We start from the raw sequence: 24,168 nt of genomic DNA on the forward strand, positions 1-24,168 counted from the left end.
AAGGAGTGGCACATTATCAATGGATTTATGTTGTTTTTTTCACCAATGTTGTGTATTGTTTTACCTTTTAGAAATGTCCTATAGAATTTAAGATTAAAGAGCGGGAGGGATAGCTCAGTGGTTTGAGCATTGGCCTGCTAAATCTAGGGTTGTGAGTTTAATCCTTGAGGAGGCCACTTAGGAGTCTGGGGCAAAATCAGTACTTGGTCTTGCTACTGAAGGCAGAGGGTTGGACTCAATGATCTTTCAGGGTCCCTTCCAGCTCTATGAGATAGGTAGGATAAGTAAAACCTTCCTAGGGTTTGGAAGCTATTCTATAAATCACAGCATTATAGAATTATATAGAATGTTTCAGAAAAAAAACCTGTAGAAAGCAGATCACTCTCTGTGGAATTCTGTAGGTAGATAGAATAATTTCTGTAGAACCGTATTTTCAGATCCCTTAAAGTATATAGGACTTTTCCACTAATTGTGACTTTCCAGTATAGTTAAAAAGACCTCACACCTTTGGCATTTCTGGAATTCATCTTGTTTTTAACTATTTTTATGTGAATTTAGCATTCATGAAAAGTGTTGAAATAATACTCTTGGAGATTAATGTCTTGTGTAATTCCACCAAGAATAAAACAGGTAACGGTAGTCTGAGCTTTTCCAAAATAACCTGCCTCAAGCCTAATCTGGAATGCCTGCCCACCTCTTGAAGCGAGAATAATTCAGCCTCCATGGATATTAATTATCTGTCTTTTCTACTAAAATTGCCAATTTAGGTGATCGTTGTAGTGGTATTCTTTTAATATGGACGCTTGTCAAGTAGGAAGCAGACAGATCGCCAACTCATTCACGTAGGCCACTAACAGCCATCAGCTGGAAGGAAGGTTTGGTTCTTACTGATCCTGATTCAAATTGGTGAGTTAGAAGTGAAAGGTTCTTTGTATCTAGTTACCAGTACTCTGAGCATCTATTATTTGTGTTATGGTAGCACCTAGAGGCAAGGCCTCCATTGTGCTCTGTGGAGATATATTATGAAAGATTCTGATTTGGAGACGCTCCCGCATAAGGGACAGTGTTGTGAATGTGGGAATTTGGTGATGTACCCTGGAGGAGGGGGTTGGGAACACTGCATGGCTGTGTGCAGCAGTTCACCAAAGATGCTCTCCACTTTGTTTTATTAAAGTTTTATTCCTGTCTTGTGCACTGTTATTTAATGAACCACAAGATCGTTATACTATGCTCTGTACAAAAATGTAATGAAGAGACAGTCACTGCCCACAAAGAGCTAGTTGTCTTAGACTATAGAAAACAAGTCAATAACAGATAGAGGAGCACAACAAAGCGATACTGGTCAGCATGAAAAAAGCGGTCACAGCAAAGCAGCTGACTAAGCGTTTCTTGTTTTTTGAAGACATCACAAAAGAGAAGAGTTTTAAATACAGATTTGACGGATGACAATGAGCTGGCTTTGTGGATATGTATGGAGTTGTCCTCTCTATATCTAAGGTGCAGCACGGAAGAAAGTGCTATTGGAAAAAATTTAAAATGGGCAGTCGAGACTGGCATCATTTGTGGAGTGAAAGTGAATTGTATAAAAGAAGTTGGTTGGAGAACAGGTTGTAAAGGCATTTTAAAAGTGAAGACAAGTAGTTCGTGTTTGATGCACTAGAGAAGGAGCCAGTGGAGAGATGGCATATATATAAATGTAAAGCAATGAGCCAGAAAATGGTATTTGCATGCAGTATTTTGAATAGATAAAAGGTCAGAGAGAAGGGTGTTTTCGTAGTCAAGATGTGAGATGATAAGGCCTGAACAAGAGATTTAGCTGTATGGATGGACAGGAAAGGTAGGATCTTACAGAGGGTATGCAGCTATTTAGCTATGTCACAGGATTCACTCACCGCTAGTGGTGCCTCTTCCTAGCTATCCTGAGAATTGGGTCTGGCCAGGCATTGCATCCTACTCTGGTGGTATCTAACCCATCACCTCTTGTCCTTCAGACCTCTCTCGCTCCAGGAACTGCAGCTTCCTCTTTGTGACTTGGCCCTCCAGCCAGGTCACCATACGTGTTCCTCTTCTGGGGGCTTGTTATGAAGTCTTTCCAGGACAAATTTTCCCAGGCGGCCTGCTGTGCTCTGCTTCGCCTGTGCCTCACCCCCAGTGGCTGGTAGAGGAACCCAGGCCTGCCCTCTGCTCCAGGTTTCCAGCTCAGCCTCCAGTCAGCAGCCAAGGCCTGCACTGTCCTACCTTGCTGCATTCCCCCTGAACTGTTTCCTACCTTCCTGGCTCCCCTGGGTTCACCAGCCTCCCAACTCACTCCTCTCAAAGAATAATTGTGAACTAGCCTTTAGCCCCAAATGCACCTCCCTTCTCCCAGGGAGTGACTGTAGCCTCCTCTGTTGCCAGTTTCCAGTTTCCTTGCTTATATAGGTCCCACCTGTTCCTGCCCAGCTGAGCCTGCTTCCAATCAATTTCTGGCTGCCTGGCTGCTCTTCAGGTGCAGCCTGTGGAGTTAATTGGACCTCCTGGCTATCTTAACCCCCTCCAGTCCTGTGTGGGATGGACACCCCATCACAAGCTAACTGTGATTCCTTTTATTACAAAATATGGTACCAGTATGCTGACACATTTCTGGCAGTTATTTTCTTGCCTGTAGAAAGAGTGTGAGTATTCATTTACTGCTAACAAATAATAGATGATATATTTATTTTTATTTTACAATCTTTAGGGTTTAAATGAGCTACCTGAACAGGAGTGAAAACTGATTGTTCAGTGCAAATTTTACCGTTGCTATTTACCGTTACCACTGCAAGATCTCTTACTTCCCTCTTGACTTTTGTATGTGCAGCACATGTGTGTGCAAATACCGTGTATCAGAATCTACTGTGATAATGAGCATCAGAGAATTGCCTATACTTACATTAATTAAACAGATATGTTTCCTGAGAATATATTTCATTTTCAAATTGTCTGAAAAATTATCCTACTGTTATAAATTTATGCAATAATGTATCGAATCATCATTACAGACATTGCAACTTGTGACAATAACGTGTTGTATAGTGAGTAACGGTCATCTGGGATGGCCGTTTTTTCTCTTGCTTAGCACCAGGGCTGGCTCCAGGCACCAGCATTCCAAGCTGGTGCTTGGGGCGGCAGTCTTCAAGAGGCTGCAGTCCTTGTTGTTTTGCCCCCAGCAGCACGCCAAATTGCCGCCATGGACAGTGGGGCAGTCCGTGTGCCCTTAGGGCAGCACGTGCGTTTCTGCGGCGACGGCAATTCGGCGGCAACTTCTATGTATCTGTCTGCGGCAGCTTCAGCTAAACATAGAAGCTGCCGCCGAATTGCTGCCGCCGCGGAAACGCACCTGCTGCCCTAAGGGCACACAGACTGCCCCTTCCGTCCACGACGGCAATTCGGTGTGCTGCTTGGGGCGGCGAAAACTGTAGAGCCGGTCCTGCTTAGCATGCTTATGTGGTCTATTTGTGTTGGGAATTAGTGGTGAACAGCAACAAACTGACTGATTTTAAAAAAATCCTTTATCTTCTCTCCCTCCTTGATTTTCTTTTTTCTTTTATAGACTCTAATATATCAGGTGTTAATATGATGATAAACTTAATGGATGTCATCTTTCAGTATGCAATTTTCTTCAGTGTGTGTATGGATGTAATTATGAAAAGTCAATAAAATTCTAAGGCTTTTTTAAAAAAAACTGTGACTTTATAACAACGTAATGTTGTAAGAAGTGTAAGAATAGACTTCTTTATGTCTGAATGCAGTTGATTTTTTAAAAATTGAAGGATTGGCAGCAATAATTTTGTTGGTATCTCAAATGAATATTTGTAAGTGAATGAACTTGAATTGACATTAAGACTGTTTACAGATGTATTTAGTGCTGTAAGAAGGGATGGAATGGATAAGACACAGTCTGTCTGGGCAAAAATCACCTGGGGGAAAAACCTACTAGAACCTCCCCTGAGATAGTGCTTGGGGTGTGCTATAGACCTCCGGGATCTGATTTGGATACAGATAGAGACCTTTTTAATGTTTTTAATGAAGTAAACACTAATGGGAGTTGTGTGATCATGGGAGACTTTAACTTTCCAGATATAGACTGGAGGACAAGTGCAGTAATAATAATAGGACTCAGATTTTCCTAGATGCAATAGCTGATGGATTCTTTCACCAAGTAATTGCTGAACCAACAAGAGGGGATGCCATTTTAGATTTGGTTTTGGTGAGTAGTGAAGACCTTATAGAAGACATGGTTGTAGGGGACAACCTTGGTTCGAGCGATCAGGAGCTAATTCAATTTAAACTAAATGGAAGGATAAACAAAAATAGACCGTGACTAGGGTTTTTGATTTCAAAAGGGCTAACTTTAAAGAATTAAGGAAATTAGTTAGGGAAGTGGATTGGACTGAAGAACTTGGGGATCTAAAGGTGGAGGAAGCCTGGAATTACTTCAAGTCAAAGTTGTAGAAACTATCAGAAGCCTGCATCCCAAGAAAGGGGAAAAAATTCATAGGCAGGGATTGTAGACCAAGCTGGATGAGCAAGCATCTCAGAGAGGTGATTAAGAAAAAGCAGAAAGCCTACAAGGAATGGAAGATGGGAGTGATCAGCAAGGAAAGCTATCTTACCAAGGTCAGAACATGTAGGAATAAAGTTAGAAAGGCCAAAAGCCATGTAGAGTTTTTTCTTGCAAAGGGAATTCAAACCAATAGTAAAAGGTTCTATAGCCATATAAATAAGAAGAAGAAAAAGAAAGAAGAAGTGGGACCACTAAACACTGAGGATGGAATGGAGGTTAAGGATAATCTAGGCATGGCCTAATGTCTAAACAAATACTTTGCCTCAGTTTTTAATAAGCAGCTTAGGGATAATGCTAGGATGACAAACAGGAATGAGGATATGGAGGTAGATATTACCACATCCGAGATAGAAGCCAGACTCGAACAGCTTAATGGGACGAAATCAGGGGGCCCAGATAATCTTCATCCAAGAATATTAAAGGAACTGGCACATGAAATTGCAAGCCTATTAGCAAGAATTTTAAATGAATCTGTAAACTCAGGAGTTCTACCGTATGACTGGAGAATTGCTAACATAGTTCCTATCTTTAAGAAAGGGAAAAAAGGTGAGCCGGGCAACTGCAGGCCTGTCAGTTTGACATCTGTAGTATGCAAAGTCTTGGAAAAAATTTTGAAGGAAAAGGTAGTCAAGGACATTGAGGTCAATGGTAATTGGGACAAAATACAACATGGTTTTACAAAAGGTAGATCATGCCAAACCTACCTGATCTCCTTCTTTGAGAAGGTAACGGATTTTTTTAGACAAAGGAAACGCAATGGATCTAATTTACCTCGATTTCAGTAAGGCATTTGTTACAGTTCCACATGGGGAATTATTAGTTAAATTGGAAAAGATGGGGATCAATATGAAAATTGAAAGAATAAGGACCTGGTTAAAGGGGAAACTACAGCAGGTCATACTGAAAGGTGAATTGTCAGACTGGAGGGGGGTTACTAGTGGAGTTCCTCAGGGATCGGTTTTGGGACCAATCTTGTTTAACCTTTTTATTACTGACCTTGGCACAAAAAGTGGGAATGTGCTAATAAAGTTTGTGGATGACACAAAGCTGGGAGGTATTGCCAATACAGAGAAGGACCAGGATATCATACAGGAAGATCTGGATGACCTTATAAACTGGAGTAATAGTAATAGGATGAAATTTAATAGTGAAAAGTGCAAAGTCATATATTTAGGGATTAATAACAAGAACTATTATTATAAGCTGGGGAGGCATCAGTTGGAAGTAACAGAGGAGGAGAAGGACCTTGGTGTATTGGTTGATCGCAGGATGACTATGAGCCACCAGTGTGATATGGCCATGAAAAAAGCTAATGCCGTCTTGGGATGCATCAGGAAAAGTATTTCCAGCAGAGATAAGGAGGTGTTAGTACCGTTATACAAGGCTCTGGTGAGACCTCATCCAGAATACTGTGTGCAGTTCTGGTCTCCCATGTTTAAGAAGGATGAATTCAAACTGGAACAGGTACAGAGAAGGGCTACTAGGATTATCCGAGGAATGGAAAACCTGTCATATGAAAGGAGACTCAAAGAGCTTGGCTTGTTTAGCCTAACCAAAAGAAGGCTGAGGGGAGATATGATTGCTCTCTACAAATATATCAGAGGGATAAATCCCAGGGAGGGAGAGGAATTATTTAAGCTCAGTATCAATTTGGACACAAGAACAAATGGATATAAACTGGCTATCAGGAAGTTTAGACTTGAAATTAGATGAAGCTTTCTAACCATCAAAGGAATGAAGTTCTGGAACAGCCTTCCAAGAGGAGTGGTGAGGGAAAAAGGCACATCTGGCTTCAAGACTAAGTTTGATAAGTTTATGGAGGGGATAGTATTATGGGATAGCCTAATTTTGGCAATTAATTTGTTTTTCACTACTAGCAGTAAGTATGACCAGTGGCTTGTGATGGGATGTTAGATGGGGTGGGATCTGAGTTACTACAGAGAATTCTTTCCTGGGTGTCTGGCTGGTGAGTCTTGCCCACATGCTCAGGGTTTAACTGATCACCATATTTGGGGTTGGGAAGGAATTTTCCTCCAGAGTAGATTGGCACAAGCCGTGGGTTTTTTTCACCTTCCTCTGCAGTGTGGGGCATGGGTCACTTGCTGGAAGCTTCTCTGCACCTTGAAGTCTTCTAAACCATGATTTGAGGACTTCAATGACTCAGACACAGGTTTGATACAGGAGTGGGTGGGTGCGATTTTGTAGCCTGCATTGTGCAGGAGGTCAGACTAGATGATCATAATGGTCCCTTCTGACCTTAAAGTCTGTGATTCTATGAAAGTCATACTTGTGCTATGAACGTAATGCTGAATTATACTAGCACTTTTATGTTGTGTAGATAATTTTCTTACATGCAGTGATCCTGTGTTCTATAATATTATATGAATATGGGCTCAGTTTTTCAGAATTATTCAGCACCCACAATGGGGGCCAGATTTAGAAAAGATCTCTGCTCCCGTTTAGCCTCCTAAATATAGTGACTGGGCTTTCAAAAATGCTTAGAACCCAACCATACTCTTTGAGAAGCTGTAATTATCATAGCAGTACAGTGCTGTGGTACACTGAACATTTGAAGTATTGAATAGCACAAGGGTTCACCATGACTTGGAGGTAAGTGCTCAAGGCAATTCAGCTGCAAGCCCTTGTAGGCGCTAGCTCTGGTGAGTTCCCGTAGTCACTCAGACACTTGACAAAAGTGAAGAGATATTTTTCTAGGGATGCCAGGTAAAGCAGAGGTTGTAAATACCATAAGTACAGTGACGTAACCAGTTGTACTTCAAGATAAAACATAATGGTTCCTAGCTTGGTCCCTGGGGGTAGTCCTGTAGAGGGATACGGCTCCACAGGACTAGTTCCTGGGGTGGCCTTTCCAGTCTGTTCCTTAATTAGAGGCAACTAGATATCTGTGAGTTTCGAGGTTAGGATCAGTCCATGGTCGGTGTCATATTGTTGAGGGCGCCTTTGGATTGTCTCTAAGGTTGCTAGCTTTGTAATATTTAAAAACCAGACACTCCAGGAGGAGTGTTGGAACCTCCCTCACCCCACCTCTTCCCCCGAGGCCCTGCCCCTGCCCTGCCTCTTTTCCTGAGGTCCCTCTCCCATTTTCTCCTCTTCCCTCCCCACACATCTCTTGCTGCTTTTCCCCTCTCCCCACCCTTCCCCTCTGTCCAGGTTGGGAGGGACTCACCTGCAAAGCTGGGGCTGGGAGTTGCACCTGCCCAAAATAGGTAGGAGGCAGTACCAGCTGAGTAGAGGCTGGCATGGGTGATGACCTGATACCTCCTCTGCCTTCAGTAACTGTACTTTGAGTGTCCAGTCAATAGAACTGATTGGAACTGTCAGGTCCCCTTTGTGACCAGACTTTCTGGTTGAAAACTGACCACCTGGCCACCCTAGTTGTCTCCCTACTTTTGTGGCAGTCTTTCCTGTATAGCTCCTGCTAGTCTGCTAACAACTCTGGGGACAATTATGCTACAAGGCTTCTCCGCAGCTCCTGGTTGTATATAATTTCCTTTTGCAAGAACAGTGCCCCCCTTTCTCTTGGGTCACACAGTCAGAGCACACAGACTTTATTGGGTCCAACTAATGCCCAGTGTCTGGGGCATTTGGCTGCCATAGCATTCCTAATGGTCCCATCCCTTTAAGAGTCTGGGCTGGCTGCTGGCACTGTGTCATGAGAGTTCCCTTCAGGACTCTCTGTAGTCAGTCCTCTGGATCAGGACTCCTCCTCAGCCTCTGCTGCATCCCACAAGATCTGCAGAAACCTGTATCCTGCTTCAACGTCTACCACTGAGAGCCTGTTCCATATGTGGCTCATCTTCTGCTCCCTTGGTCAGTTTCCTACTCTGCAGGATGGAGCTATATCAGGGATGAATTTGACTTAATTTGTGCATCTGGAGCAGTTATCACAGGGTGTGGTATGCTAATTCCAGTCTAAGGAGAGTGTGTTATGCCATGTTAATATATCATGTATTGCACAATTATTTAAACGTAATTTTTCAATGTCATTAGCTTCAAAATAGTCATTTAGAAAGTGATAAAAGGCCATATCTTAATATACTAAACTATTTTTATACATTCTTTTTTATGACTGTCAGTAATACTGAAATCATTTTTTAATTTTCTTTTGGTTGAACTTTGATTTAAGCTGACATAAGAACACAACATAATTAAATCATTATTACATAAGTATGTAATCAGATATGAAGATTAAAAGAAAATCTACATCTCAAGGAACTCAGAACTCATTTTACCGAGTTTTATGGAGCAATATATAAATGGAGAAAAAGTAAAGGAATGATGTAATTTTTCAGTAAGTCTGATTTGAGACCTGTATTCTAATGATGGAGGGCAAGGTTTAAAGAATTAAAGATAATATCCTATTACATAAATGTTCTCTAGATCAGATTTGTTCAGGCCTGGGAGGGGCAAACTGTCAGAGCATTAGAAGCAGCTGAGTTAGATTATGGAGAAAATGAAGCACAGAAAAGTTTGGTGAGTGACTTGTGCAGGATCACTCAGCAAGTCAGTGGCAGAGAAGAGAAGGGAATAGAACCAAATAATTCTGAATTGGCCTTCTACTCTACCCTCTGGACCACAAACTCTCTTAGAATAAATAATTTGCATAGTAAACATTATTTGTAGTTGAAACTGAATACCAATATATTTTATACAAGTGATATAAATCCAGTGGTAAAATTTTGCTCACTAGATAACTTATTTAAACAGCAGTAGAAATATCAGCAAATAACATTCTAAATTATTTTTAAAATAGGTCTGCTAGGTAACTGAACATAAATGGCCAAAAAATGTACTATTAATAAATCTAAAATTACAAACTGGTTTGAAATGTATGGAGTAGAAGATTTGATGGTAATGATGAAATAATATTGAACTTTTCTCTGAAAATGTTTATACAACAACAACAAAGGCTATTGAATATGTTTGCATGATATGCATCTGTGTACTCCTAAAACCACATCTTCTAAGAGCAGACCCATTGATTTCAGTTTAGTAATAAGAGTGGAGTAAAATGCATAGACGATATTTTTAGGGTAATAATTAGGCTAGAAGGCGTGTTGAGGGAAAAAAAATGAAGTTGCAGATCCTAGAATATAGATAATACTATACAAATTTAAGCTGGGCGTTAAAGAACATATATAATTTTATGGTAAAAAGATTCAATGTACTGCAAATACTGAAGTCAGTGGGGCTACTTATAGTGTGAAAAGTTAACTATATGTATTAAGCTTTGTAGGACTGAGGCTTTGGCATGCTAGCTTACGTTTCACAGAACATCATAAAAATGAATAAGACATAGAAAAGAAGTGAGGGTCACCTCAGAACTAAAAAATTGATGAGTTTCAAAGGGGAGAAGGTTTAAAATCTATTTATATGAACACAGAGATTAATGGTTTAATGAAAAGAAATTCAAGCTTTCACAAAAGAAGACAGTTTTCAAATAGAGCTACAGAGTTTTAAAATTTTACTTATATGAATAGATGTTAATAGTTTAAGATTCCAAATAAGTAACAAGTTTAATTTAAACTAACATTTTAAAAACAAATACTTGCTTACATTGAGAAGGCAGGTTCTCTTGTTGCTCCATGTGTATAATATCCATTAGCAGTAAAGGATTTCTCATGCATCATCATTGTGGGAAAATATATATTATTTATCTTACATTGGTTTTGAACTCTTGAGGAAACTGAACTTCATACTTTGAACTGACAACCAACTGAAAACCAAAAAGCTGCATCACTCAAATCTAACTGAATCTCTACTGTGAAGCCATTCCTGAAATAAAATGGCTCAAACAGTCAGTGGACTTGGTTGTAGAAGGTGGAGTTTCAGCCTTAACTCTAAATTTTCAGACTTTGTGAGTTTAAATCACAGCCTAATGTGTTCTTTGTGTGACTTGATTTCCAGTGGACTGCTGAGAGGATTTCTGTGGCTGAACTCAGGAGACAAATGGAACCAAGTCATGTACTACTCCTATGTTCTGGGGAAGTCTTTTAAACATTTTTATTAAGTATCATATTTCTTTTTTTAGTCAGCGGAAAAAGCAAAGGGCTATTTCCTACTCTACAGGATGGATCTAACCATATATATTAGTTTTGTGAGGTAGAGCTCTAATTTTTTTGAAAGTCAATTTTTGTCGCCTTGCTACTAGTTGTGTAAAGGACATAAGTCTCTGTTTGCGTAAGTGAGTACAAATCCATTGATTTCAGTGGAATTGTACCTGCTTCCACCAGCAATGAATTTAGTCTGAAATATCTGTGAAAACTCTTGCAAATATACTTATTGTGGTCTAAAGTTCCAATCTGACAACCAGTGTATAGTTTCTTTTAGGGATGACTCTGTATGCTACTAGTATGCTACTATGGGAGATGTATCCTAGGGGGCACTTCATATTTAAAAACTTCTCTTAAAGTCAAGTATTCTGTACAATACACATAGAAGAAATATTATGAGCCAGACTAATTTCTATAAAAATATAACTAATGTCAGTGAAGTTCTACAACAAATAGTTTTGGTCCTGAGGGTTCATCTCTTTCTGGTGAAAAGCTCCTCTCCAGCACTCTGCCTGAATTATTTTGCCATGGCTGTGGGGATCTTTAGGGACGGATTATATGAGTCTAATGGCCAGGGCCAGATTAACTTTTTGTGGGCCCGGCACCAAACATGTTTGTGGGCCCCTGGGAATGATTGTAAAAGGGGCCAGGGGCAAAAGCACAGTGGGGTGGGAGCTAGGGTTGGTCCCTGGAGCAAGGGAGGGGCCGGGGTAAACTGCAAGTGCAGCAGGGCTGGGGAGGGGGTAAACAGGATCTGCCCCCTGCCCACATAGATTGGGTACCTACCTGGTTCTAGCCCATTCTCTTTGTCTCTCTCTGCACTGAGCTGCCCCTCCTCCCGCAGCAGCAGGACAGCTTCTCTTCCAGCTCTCTGGCGTGGGTGTTGGGAGTGGGAGGAGCGGAGGCTAATGTGGTTACTCCTATAACTGGACTTTTAGTTTCCAGTCAGCACTTCTAACCGGACTCAGGTCCTGTTTTCTACTGGAATTTCCAGTCTAAACGTGGATATCTGGCAACAGGGCTGTGTCATAACATTTCTTCCCAGATCTGGACCTTAGCGTCCAAAATATGGGTGTTAGCATGAAAACCTCCAAGCTTAGTTACCAGCTTGGACCTGGTACCGCTGCCACCAGCTAAGAATTATACAGTGCCTAGCTCACTGTGGTCTCCCCAAAACCTTCCCTGGGGGCCCCCAGACTCAGATGCCTTGAGTCTTACAACAAAGGGAAATAACCCCCTCCCCTTGTTTCCTTGTTACTTCCTCCCAGGCTCCCCTCCCTGGACGACCCTAGGAGATTCCCTGCTTCCAGTCCTGGAAACACAAGTACCGAGAGATCTAATCTCTCCCCCTCACCCAGAGGGTATGCAAAGTCAGGCTTAGTAAATCTAACACAAAGAGATTTTCCCCTTGACTTTTTCCTTCCACCAATTCCCTGGTGAGCTGCAGACTCAATTCCCTGGAGTCCCCACTAAAGAAAAACTCCAACAGGTCTTAAAAAGAAAGCTTTATATAAAAAAAGAAAGAAAAAGACATTAAAAATAGTCTCTGTAATCAGATGACAATGTACAGGGTCAATTGCTTAAAAGAAGAATGAATAAACAGCCATATCCAAAAAGAATACAATTTAACACATTCCAGCAGCTTCACACATGTAAATACAAAAAAATATATAAACCTATTGTCTTACTATCCTTGTACTTACAACTTGGAAACAGAAGATTAGAAAGCTTGGAGATAGAGAGAGATCACTCTCAGAGCCGAGAGAAGAGAGCAGACAAAGACAAAGAACAAAGAACTCACACCCAAAACTTCCCTCCATTCAGATTTGAAAAAGTCTTGTTTCCTGATTGGTCCTCTGGTCAGGTGTTTCAGGTTACTGGTGTTACCCCTTTACAGGTAAAAGAACATTAACCCTTAGCTATCTGTTTATGACAGGCTGCCAGAAAAGCCTGAGGGGGTAGGGGCAAGCAATCATTTTTAAAAGTGAGAAGGCTAAGCCTTAAGCAGGGGGAGGAGGGGAAGCAAGTGGTGGCTGGGCTAGAGAGTGGAGAGGAGCTAGTGGGCATGGCCAGGTCTGCTGTACTGCCCAGGTAGGTTGGAGACTGTGGGGATCAGTCGACACAGTATCCTCAGACCAGGTGATGTGACAGCCAGTGGTGGATTTAGAGTTAGTGGGGCCCCCTGGTCCTGTGCTCAGCTTCATTTTTGGGGTCCCTCCTTGGGACCCAGCGAAGAAGAAAAACCTTCTTTCTTATCCCCCCGCCTCCGTTTTTCATTCTTTTTTTCTTCATCCTCCTCCTATAAGTAATAGCAAGTAAATTAAAATAAAATTCAGTACCTTGATTGTTCTTGAGTCTATCTTCTTTTTCCACAGACCACTTGAAAATCGCGGAGGGTCTCGACGGACCACTTAATGATCTTTCCAGATATTGTTTGTATCATTAGTTAACTATTGTAAAGTGCTTTGGATAAGAGCACTTTATAAAAAAAATTAAAAAAAACGTTGGGGTGTGGGGTCTGGCCAGGAGCTAGGGTGAGGGAGGGGGCTCAGGGTTGGGGCAATAGGCTGAGGTGTGGAGCGCTTACTGGGGGAAGCTCCTATTTGGTGCAAGGGGTGCAGCTGGAATGGGCCAGTGCAGGAGCTCCCATTCGGTGCTCAGGGTGGGGGTGGGAATGTTGGGGGGGGTGTATGAGTCAGGGCATGGGGTGGGGGCCTGGGTATGAATGGTGGAGCAGGGATCAGGGCAGGGGTCTGGCGGGTGTGAGGGGGTGCAGGGGGTGCAGGAGGTTGGGGAGTATGAGGGGGTGCAGGAGTCAGTGCAGGGGCTGGGTATGTGTGAGGGTGCAGGAGTCAGGGCTGGGGAGATGGGGGGGTGCAGGGGGCTGGGGCTCTGTGAGGGAGTGCAGGGGTCAGGGCAGAGGGTTGGGTGTGTGGGCTGGGGTCATGGGGGTGCTCACTGCAGGGGGAAGAAGGGGTTATGCCCCGCTCCCAGCCCCTTCCCCAAGGCCCCGCTCCAGCCTCTTCTCCTCCCCAGAGGCAAGTGTGCTGAGGCTCTGCTCTTCCCTCTCCCTCCTGCCAGCATACAGCTGATTGGTGGCAGGGAGAAGGGGAGGGGTGGAACACAGCAAGCTAGGGGAAGAGGGGCAGGAGGGGGGAGCTTGGCCACCAGCAGTGCCTGCCCTGCTGCAACAGGACAGAGCCCCAGGAGCCGGCAGCACCAAGCTTCTGCCCCCGCAGGAGAGAGCGGAGAGCACAGAAGAATGGCCAGCTGGGGCCCCTTTGGACTCTGGGCCCAGAACCACGGAGCCAGTAGCACCACACTAAATCCAGTACTGCTAATGACTGAAGTAGCCTGCTTGACTCTAGTAGGTGATAAGGAAGCACCAGAGAAGATGGATGAAGAAGATCCTCTAGCCCTTAAAGCATCATGCTATATAGTGGAGGTGCACGTTTTATGAGACCTCCTCAAATTTGATTGTTCCTCCCCTGTGCTGCATTTTCTTTTTGCACAACTGGGTGAGTTATGCTGTAAAAAGGCCCTCCGCACCTACAAGAGGGGGCATGATTTTTCTCTGAGTGAGTAGTGATTTTGCGAGTTTTTTCACATGAACATCTTTTGGAGTCTCAGTTTCCAGCCAAATTCTTATCTTATGAATATGTAGGCATTTGTTTCTCTTCTTTGATAAATTTCTTTCCTTTTTCTACTTTGCATGCCATGAAATTAGAACAGACATGTCAAGACAAAAAAAAGAAGAGAACAATTTCCCATCTACATTAGTATTGCTTTTAGCTTTTTTAATTTTGAAGTATAGGAGGTGACTTCTTTTTACACTTACACTTCATCTACAAGCAGGGCAGGTCTTCTCTGATAGGTGAATGACATCATTTTTATTTTAGCAGCCTGGACAGTTGTTATGGGAGATATTTTGATGCCAGAAAAGCACTGATTGCTTTAAACTTCTGCAGTTAGATTACTATAGTTAAGGTGGGAAAGGCTAAATAGATGGCTTGAGTTATTGGATTTAAAGAGAAAACAAATACATAGGCAAGGCTGCACATTTTGCAGTTTCTATGTCTGCAACCTATTTGTCTTCAGCAGTTGTCTGATATTAATGAGTTATATAACTCTCAATTGTGCCATTTAAATAAAGCCCCACAGTGGTGACAGGCAGCACCAGGAGGTATTCTGTCTCATAGAGGTGCATGCCTACTTCTGCATTCTTTTATGAGGTGCATCTAACTTCCTCTGCCTGTGCTGTTGGTCTGTCCATGGGGAAGTATAACCACAGCTCTACCTCCTCCTTTTCCCTTTAAGGCACAGGAAGGATATGGCTGTAGCAGTTCCTATGTACAGCGGAGTGCAACTCTGCTTGGCCATTATGTGGGTTTTATGTTCTTCCCCATCCTCACTGTACACCTATGTAAGGGCCAAATAGAGTCTGTCTCTAAGTGAACACAGTGGCCTGTCAATAGACATGACTGTGCTGCTTATCTAACATTTGGTGTCTTTACATTTTCATCTTTATATTTTCAACCTCCAAGGTTGAATTGAGAGGTCACTTTCAGTGAGCAGCTACCGTAGTTCTGGGGTACATGTTGCTGGCTTGAAAATTGCTTGATAACACAATATGCGATCATTTTCCAAGATACAGCAGTTGTATGGTACTTTAAAAGTGTTGAATGGATCCATCAGTTCTTCATGGGTATTTTCTGTTGCATTACGTACTTAGAAGGAAAAGTGTAATTTCTATATCTGAAGAGACAAGTGAGATGTATGTCTCTAATTTCCAAGATTTCTGCTGGGAATCAATTGCTGCTGATTTTTATCTGTCAGCTTGGCCTTGGCCCTCTCAAGGAGGCCCAAATGATAGGTCAATCCATCAGGAAAGCATTAATGATGGTTGTCATTGTTAACATGTCATGTACTGATGATACAAGTAGCCACAGTACACAGATAGTCTTTGTGAGACTAGTGGGGAGTTTTTAGAAGTTTTTGCAATCTGGAAGAGAAATCTATGAATTAGTTAAGAGACCACTTTGGCATAATAACGATTTGAATAACTGGATAACTCATATTGGTTTAATGAAAATATAACATATCATTGAAGAACTAAGGAAACTTTTTATAAAAATACCTCAGTGTTTATAAAGATTAGAAGAAGAAAATTGATAAAATACAAGTGCCAAAGGGAATTTTACCTACGGTATGCAGTTTCTCAACTTATCTGTTAAATCATTTCTTGGAAAAACTGGCAGTCTAAAGCTCACTATTGAAACTAGAGTTCTGTCTTATTCTTGTGCTACCGCCAACATTGCCTAAAGCCAGTTAAGGGCCTAATCCAGCACAGCATTTAAGCACATGAGTAAATTTAAGCATGTGAGGCACTGCACTGCAGTCAATGCACATGTTAAGTATAGTGTTTAAAGTGCTCTGAACAAAGTAGGAGTCTATCATTTTCTACAGAAATGAAAGTTCTAATACATCTGCTTGTCCCCATCTGCACTCCCTCCATAGCCCCCACGTCTGTCCTGCCCCTGTCCTCCATCTATTTTGCCCCATATCAGTTTTGCTTCTGCCCCAGGCTTACTGTGGTTCTTCACACCAGGCCTGGGGGGCTGCAGCAAAGTCCCCTCTCCCCCTTCCCAGGCTAGGTGTTATCCAGAGAAGGAGGAGCAGAGGAGCTGTCTTTGTTGCTCAGAGGAGGGGTGGGGGAAAAGGGAGCCAGGGCTGGCCTGAGCTGATCCCTTCTCCTGTCCTCCTTTGAGAATGTCTTTAACTGCTGAGGGAGTGAGAGAAAGCTCTGTCTACTTCCAGCAGCAGTTCTGATTGGCTGCTCTTTCCTAGGAGGTGGGCAAGTGGGGAAAGCAACCAATCTAAGTGGGGGGCGGTTTCCTCCAGGTATCTGGCATAAGTTGTAGACATTTTATTTCACAGGTCTGTGAAGTGGCAAAACTTCCATTGATTTTAATGGGGCCAAGATTTCGCCTTTAAGTCTAGGGTCCAAGTTAACAGCACTGCAGCAATAACAAGACCCAGATCCTTATCACAAACTCTTAAATTCAAGGACACCCAGGATAAATAAGTTTTGAGCTGTCACTGGTTGTTACTCAAGCACATGTAACTGACTTTCACCAAACAAAATAAGCTATCGTCTTACCAATCATTGCATGAATATTATATGATTAGCCTTCAAAATATTTTCTCTTCTAGAAATGCTTCCTTTTATTATCTATACTCACAGTGACTTTTAAAGATACAGGAACCTATAAAACATTTGTCATATCCTTATATACTATCTGTCTCTGAGTAAAAACATTCAAGTTTCAGGAATATCCCAAGTTACACCAAAATAAACAAGAAGAATATTGCTGACACATTCCAAAATCCCTATAAATTTCAGTGAAAATATCCTCCAAATATGTCTTAACTTGTATTAATTATATAATAATGAGTACATAAAACCTGCTTCCATAGCTTTGCAGTTCTCTATGAAAATAAATGTCTTAGTCATGAAAGAGTTGTGATACTGATATGGATGGTGAAGTTTAAATGGGTATGATTGTACAACTTCCATCTTTGTGCTAGATAATTAAGGCACAGTATGGCAGCCCAATGGTATTCTTTGTTATTTATTAAATAGAGAAGTAAAAGAGAACACAGAAAATATTGTTGCCTTTGAATAGTTTTTTCCTCAGAAGAGAAAAAATGAACAGTACAAAACCATTATTAAAGACTCGTTACTCTTACATATCTAAAGTAGATGCCACATAAATATGAAAAAATATAGATAATTTATATACACAAAATAATGAGCACTGTACAGCAGTGCAGGCTTCTAGTGAATTTCATGTGTAACAAATCTTCTTGTTTATAGTATATGAATTACTTATCTAGAACTATTTCTTCTTTTTTTTCTAGCAACATTGTCCTGAAATTTGCTGCCAGGAATGACTAGTACACATATCCTTTTACAAGAAGGGAGTAGCTATTTTGATTAGTCATATATAATCAAAGATACAAATCCATGACTACAGTGTAGCTGATTATTGATTCTGTTGTTATCTTTTGTGGGAAATATACTGATAGAGAGCATCAGCATCATTTTGCCATTGCATTCATGTTGCTAATAATTTACAATACTGAATTACTGTCAAGGGAAGACTTGCATATCCTCAGAATATGTGCAGATCAGTTTGTCTGGGTACAATACAGTAGATTTATGGAAAAAGCTCTTTGATCTAGTATTCCGAAAATGTCGAGCATCTTTGTTCTGTATTCTTCCTCTAAATTAACATGGAAACTACATAATTATCTTGCAAGAATCACATTGAATAAGTTTCTCTAAGAGTTTGCAATTGGTTTAATTGCCTCTCGGATGCAATTAGTGCACACCTGTGTACAGATACTAGCAAACCTTGATATAAACAATAGTACAAAGCATCATGCTCCATTAAATGAACTATTCTGTTCTCTATATACAAAAAGTCCCTCATTACTTGGTGATCTTAAGAGGCAATTTCAAAATGCTTATTTGATTGACTGGATATCAGCTATTAAAACTACGCATTTTGAAGTTGCAGGGCCTCTTTTCTGAATGATTTTCCACTGATATACTTACTATTGAGATTTGAACTGTTCCTTGAATAAAATAGTTAAACTAGTCACCTTCTTTTATGTAGAATATATACTGAAATCGGAAATCACTAGACAGGACAGGCATTTATAGTGAACAGATATATTGTAATGCATTTTCTTGTCAGCTGTATTATGAGCTGTTGGTTCACAAATAATGACTCTTTCCTTTTATCACTAGCGCCATTTTGTAGTAATTAATTAGGCCAGGATTATCTTTCTGTCCCTAGAGTTAAACAACAGGAGGCTTCCAGCAGAGATGGAGGGACCTCATTTTTGAAATTCATTCCTACTTGTGATCTGCCAAACCTGAGAATGGGGACATTTTAACATGTTTTTCATAAGGTATCTATTTAGCTAGACATTTTTGTTCAGCAGGGTATTAAATATGGTAAATTGGGAGTAAGACAAGGAGCTGTCTGGCTTTGATTCCCACTGGCCATTTGTAACTGTACAATAGTTTATTTCTGTGTAGCACTGTCATGCAAAGCCTTACAAAAATTGGATAGAGACTTAACGGCACTCCTAAACTTATGTCTGAAAGTTTTAAGGCAAGATTTCAAAATAAAAGTAACACTCTCTCTTGGTAGGAGAGAAAAGAATTGCAAGTAAAAGAACAACCTCCAGCTAAAAATGAGCTGGGATTATGAGGAGAGCAGGAGAGGGAAGAAAAGGAGAATGAACATATAATGTCAGATCAGAAGGGTAAGATGAAAACCAGGAAGCCAGTTTTGAAGTAGATTCATAGATAGAGAGCAAGTAGAGAGTGATAGAAGATAAGAGTGATTTGGTCCCTTTTCCTAAATACATTTTTGGCCAGAGCATTTTAGGTTCTAAATCCATATTGTCAACTTCAGAGAGAAGAGAGTAAAAGTGGAAATTATAGTAAATTCAATTAAGAAGGCAAATTATTTTATGCAAGAGTATGGATTCCAGCTAGAGCAGGGTAGTATGAATGAGTTCTGGCAAGGTTCCAGGAGTGGTGAAAGAAGACTCTCTGGCAAGATGTGAATGAAAAAAGAGACTTTAACTTGTGAGCAGAGTTAAAGCCTCAATTAAGGAGAGTGAGCTAGAACAAGAAAACATAAGCTGGAATTTATCTTTGACCTAGAAAGACTTTGTACATATTAGTGTTCAGTAGTGGGAAGTTATGTTGTAGACCATAGCTAAAAGTTTAATTTAGATCAGATATTTTATGGAAAAAGGTGATAGTGGATTTAAATAATTATTAATATTAAAAATTAGAACTTGCTTTTAAAAAATATATTGGTGCCTAGATTCCACAGTGATGGGTGTCTTAATAATGCATAAGGATGCAAGAAAAAAAAAGCCGAGGATTGCAAACTTATTACTATCTATTACAAATTTCAGGTTATTAAACCTAATTAATTATTTGGTGTTTAACATACAAAAGATAGTAAGATAAATAAAACTCTGTAGATTAAATCAGATATTCCTATATCTGTACATTAAATATATACAAATTGTTTGCAACCATAATATTTATTCAGAGTTAAGGATTTTGAAATACCATGGACATAACATGTCCCTTCATGCTATGCAAAAACTCTGATTTACATTTATCCTTTCAGTTTTTATATATTCTACACCTCTACCCTGATATAACATGACCCAATATAACATGAATTTGGATATAACGCAGTAAAGCAGTGCTCGGGGGGAGGGGAAGGACTGCGCATTCCGATGGATCAAAGCAAGTTCGATATAATACGGTTTCACCTATAGCGAGGTAAGATTTTTTGGCTCCCAAGGACAGCGTTATATCGAGGTAGAGGTGTATATACATCTGGTAATCATTGTTTTAAGATATTTAATTTTAATAAGTATGCATAAAAACCTAAAGCTTTGCTTATTTAAATTTACTGAATATTTCATTAGTACAATCATTTGATTAGTGGCATTACCCCAGCTTTAGAAGAGGGGAAACGGAGGTACAGAGAGTTTAAATGACAGCAAACCCTTATCTTACCTATTTTATTTTTAGTTTACAGAGTTTTTAGTTTTTGGTAACCCTAAAAAGAATTCTATATTGTCACTTTTGAATATTTAATAGTTTTAAAATCAGTCTTTCAGTTTCTGACATTTTCTGTTAATAAATGTGTGTCAATGCTTTGTTTTTGTTTTAAGCTATGAACACTGAGGCAGCGCCCCAGCAGTAAGGCAATAAATGTTTAAAGCATTTATGCATAAAGCTGCCTCAAAGGATAATTAGATGATTATAATGGTACTTGCTTTGAGATAGCTAATTAAAAAAATCTATTGCTCCCAAGCCTAATTATTTGAGTAATGATAACATATTAGCAACTGTGAAACTTCAGTTACTGCCAACCATGGTTAAAAAAAATAATTAAAATAAGCAAATATGGTAATCAGGATTTCCCCATCAGGTCTAAAGGGTGGCAGCTTTACTACACTTTCATGTAATACTCTTCCATATTTATGTTTCTAAAGTACTTCTCCCTATAATCGTGTACATCCACCTGAGAGGCTCATGGACCTTTATGGTCAGATTCTCTGATGTGGTATGCAAACACCAGAGGATTTTGGTCCTAAAGCCAGCATATCCAGCCCTGGGAGATGATTTCATGGCACTCCATTACACTGCATTGTTTTTAGTGACCAAGAATTAGTGTACAGCAGGGGTCGGCAACCTTTCAGGAATGGTTTTGCCGAGTCTTCATTTATTCATTCTGATTTAACGTTTTGCGTGCCAGTAATACATTTACATGTTTTTAGAAGGTCTCTTTCTATAAGTCTATAATATATAACGAAACTATTGTTGTATATAAAGTAAATAAGGTTTTTTAAAATGCTTAAGAAGCTTCATTTAAAATTAAATAAAAATGCAGAGCCTCCCAGAGCGGTGGCCAGCACCTGGGCAGTGTGAGTGCCACTGAAAATCAGCTCGCGTGCTGCCTTCGGCATGCAATGCCATAGGATGCCTACCCCTGATGTAGAGGCTCCTAGGCCACCGCTCTCTGCTGCTGGTATCAGTGGTGAGGTTTAGAGGCAGCAACACTATACTCATGGCTGCCATTTTGACCATTAATAGCTTGTGTATCTATGAAGACTGCTGTAGTTTATGCCTGTGGACCAACCAGCACATAACCAGACCAGGACTGTGGGAGTACAATGGTGAAATTTATGATATCTCTTAAAATTAACTTCCACCATATGCTCCTCAGCTGTAGCATCAACATAAAAATAACTGTTCATGGTTTCTGTTTTGTTTTTAAAGCTTTCTAATTTTTTCCAACAATAAAGTTGAGGCCATTTGAAAACATTTCTCCACCCTTCCCTTATCTCTTCAGTGGGAACACTCATATTGGACAAAAGGAAAAAGCAAGAAAACTCTGGTTTCATGGATATAATGTAGTTATAAGGTTATGCTTCACAGCTGTGATGTCTTTTTCGTATGTAATTTAATCATAGTAGCCGTGTAGTTAATGACATGTAGTCAGCTGTTTAACAGTCATCTGTGATATCAAAATTCTACCAATCACTAAGAAACTGTCACCATCTTGAAATCAGACTGTACAAGTTTAAAATCAGCTGGAAAGTTAATCTTCTGCCAATATAAATATAAATGGAAAAGGACAAAGTAAACACTTTCAGAGTAACATTTTAAAATCAAGTCTTGATATCCGGAAAACTGGAACAGAGAAAAGAACTTCTCAGGAGCAATCATTGTAAACTTATGATGTATGGGTATTTAGCACACTTTTTTAACCTTCTTGAAAAAGAAGCAATTTCTAACAAAGTCTTAAAGCACAGTATAGATATTCAGGTTTTTTTTCTGTACCTGCTCTCAGTCTGATGGCTGGCTAAGTTAAAAAGTACACCTCTGAGGAAGATGGTGGGTGAAACCCTGGCCACACTGAAGTCAATGGCAAAACACCCATTAACTTCAATAGGAGCCAGGATTTCACCTTGGATCTCTACATTTGCATCAATCTACTATAAATATGTTGGAATTTGTAGTGAGCATGAGGAGAACGATCAATATATAGCACTTACTTTATACTCTATCTACTGAGAGGCACTAAATGTTTTAAAAGGTTGAAGGGGGTTTCAAAGGATTTGACAGATTACAGGCTGATGACACTACTGTTGCAGTTTCAGTGGAAATATGGCTTGAAGTAATTTAAAAAAAACCTGGAAAAATACAAAGACAAAATTGAAAAATGATTTAGAGAAGCTATCACATTATTCCATTATTTAGCAAACATGACTGATACCAAAAGCAAAGGCTGTAGATGGAGCAAAGAACAGCCTGAAATGTGGGCAGTGGGACATGATCCTGTGTTCTTCCTTCCTTCCTTTTCTAGCATTTAAAACTAAAGTTCCAAATTTCTTCTCTAGATCTATAACTGTGAAAGAGATTGTATCACACTTTGTTGCTTATTAATGGTGGGAAATGGTGGAAGCAAAACCGCCAAAGACAGCTCAGTTGATATCAGGATTTTGTCCAACCTGCTCCTCATCAATTAAGCTTATTATTACCACATTCAGATTACCTCAGGTGAATTTTTGTAATAGCTAGGGTTGCCAACCTTCCTGGATTGGCCAGGAGTCTCCTGGAATCAGAACTGATCTCCTGGTGGCTACTGAAACCAATATGGGAGATTTTAATAAGCTGCTAAAAGTCCAGTCAGTGGCGCAGCGGGGCTAAGGTAGGCTCCCTACCTGCCCTGTCTCTGCAGCGCTCCTGGAAGCAACTGGGATGTTCCTCTGGCTTCTAGGAAGAGGGGCAGCCAGGAGGTCTCTGCGCGCTGCCCCCGCCCCAAGCATTGACTCCACAGTTCCCATTGGCCGGGAACCATGGCCAGTAGGAGCTGCAGGGGTGGTGCCTGCAGGCAGGGGCAGTGCGCAGAGCCATCTCACCACCCTTGAGCCTAGGAGCTGGACATGCTGGTCGCTTCCGGGAGCTGCCTGAGGTAAGCACTGCCTGGCCAAAGCCTGCACCCCTCACTCCCCTCTTGCACCCCAACCTCCTGCTCCAGACCGGAGCCCGCTCCCAAACTCCCTCCCAGATTCCGCAAACTTCCCCCCTTCGTACACTCCAACGCCCTATCCCAGCCCTGAGCCCCTTCCTTCACCCAAACTCCCTCTCAGAGCCCACACCCCAACTCCTGCCCCAGTGTTGAGCCAGCTCCCACACCCAAACTCCCTCCCAGAGCCTGCACTCTATCCCACACCCCAGCCCAAAGCTCCCTCCCACACGCCAACCCCCTCATCCCCACCCTCCAGCCCAGAACCTGCACTCCCTCCCACACCCCAAGCCCTTGCCCCAGCCCAGTGAAAGTGAGTGAGAGTAGAGGATGGAGTTAGTGGGAGTGGGGCCTCAGAAGGGGCAGAGCAGAGGGTAGGGCAAGGGTGTTTGGGCTTGTGCGATTAGGCAGTTGGCCACCCTAGTAATAACCTTTGTGGTGAAAGTCAAATAATTTAGCGAAATTGTAGCTAAAGAAATACACAAAAAGTGGCAGGTTTAATGTAGTAGACTGGGGAAATGATTTTTTATATTCTTGTGTTTTGCTCACAGAACTGCAAGTTTTTTCTTGGAATAAATATGTGTATGGAATGAATTACATTGGGTGTGGTTTTGTGTTTCATTTCAGAATATCTTTGTGGCATATTTTCAAGTTTTTAACTGAATTTTTTCAATGTCTTTTGTTCAGAAAGGAAATTTTTTATCAGGTTGGGAAAAGTATCAGAAGAACTCTGATTGTCACTAATGTCTATCTTTTGGCTAGGACTGAAAGTTTTCAGTGCTAGAGTATCGAATTTCAGCATCAACCTTCTGGATTGGAAAATATGCAATAACATTACTGTTGCATTTAAAATTTGATATTT

General features: G+C 40.9%; 1 protein-coding gene across 5 annotated transcripts in view; it reads left to right on the forward strand.

The window, feature by feature from the left end:
• The window catches only part of IMMP2L (inner mitochondrial membrane peptidase subunit 2), an 836,308-nt gene that overhangs the window by 331,263 nt on the left and 480,877 nt on the right, over positions 1-24,168 (forward strand). The gene's annotated exons all lie outside the window — the stretch shown is intronic.

Source organism: Gopherus flavomarginatus, chromosome 1 (assembly GCF_025201925.1).
Source record: "Gopherus flavomarginatus isolate rGopFla2 chromosome 1, rGopFla2.mat.asm, whole genome shotgun sequence".
Taxonomy (NCBI): domain Eukaryota; kingdom Metazoa; phylum Chordata; order Testudines; family Testudinidae; genus Gopherus; species Gopherus flavomarginatus.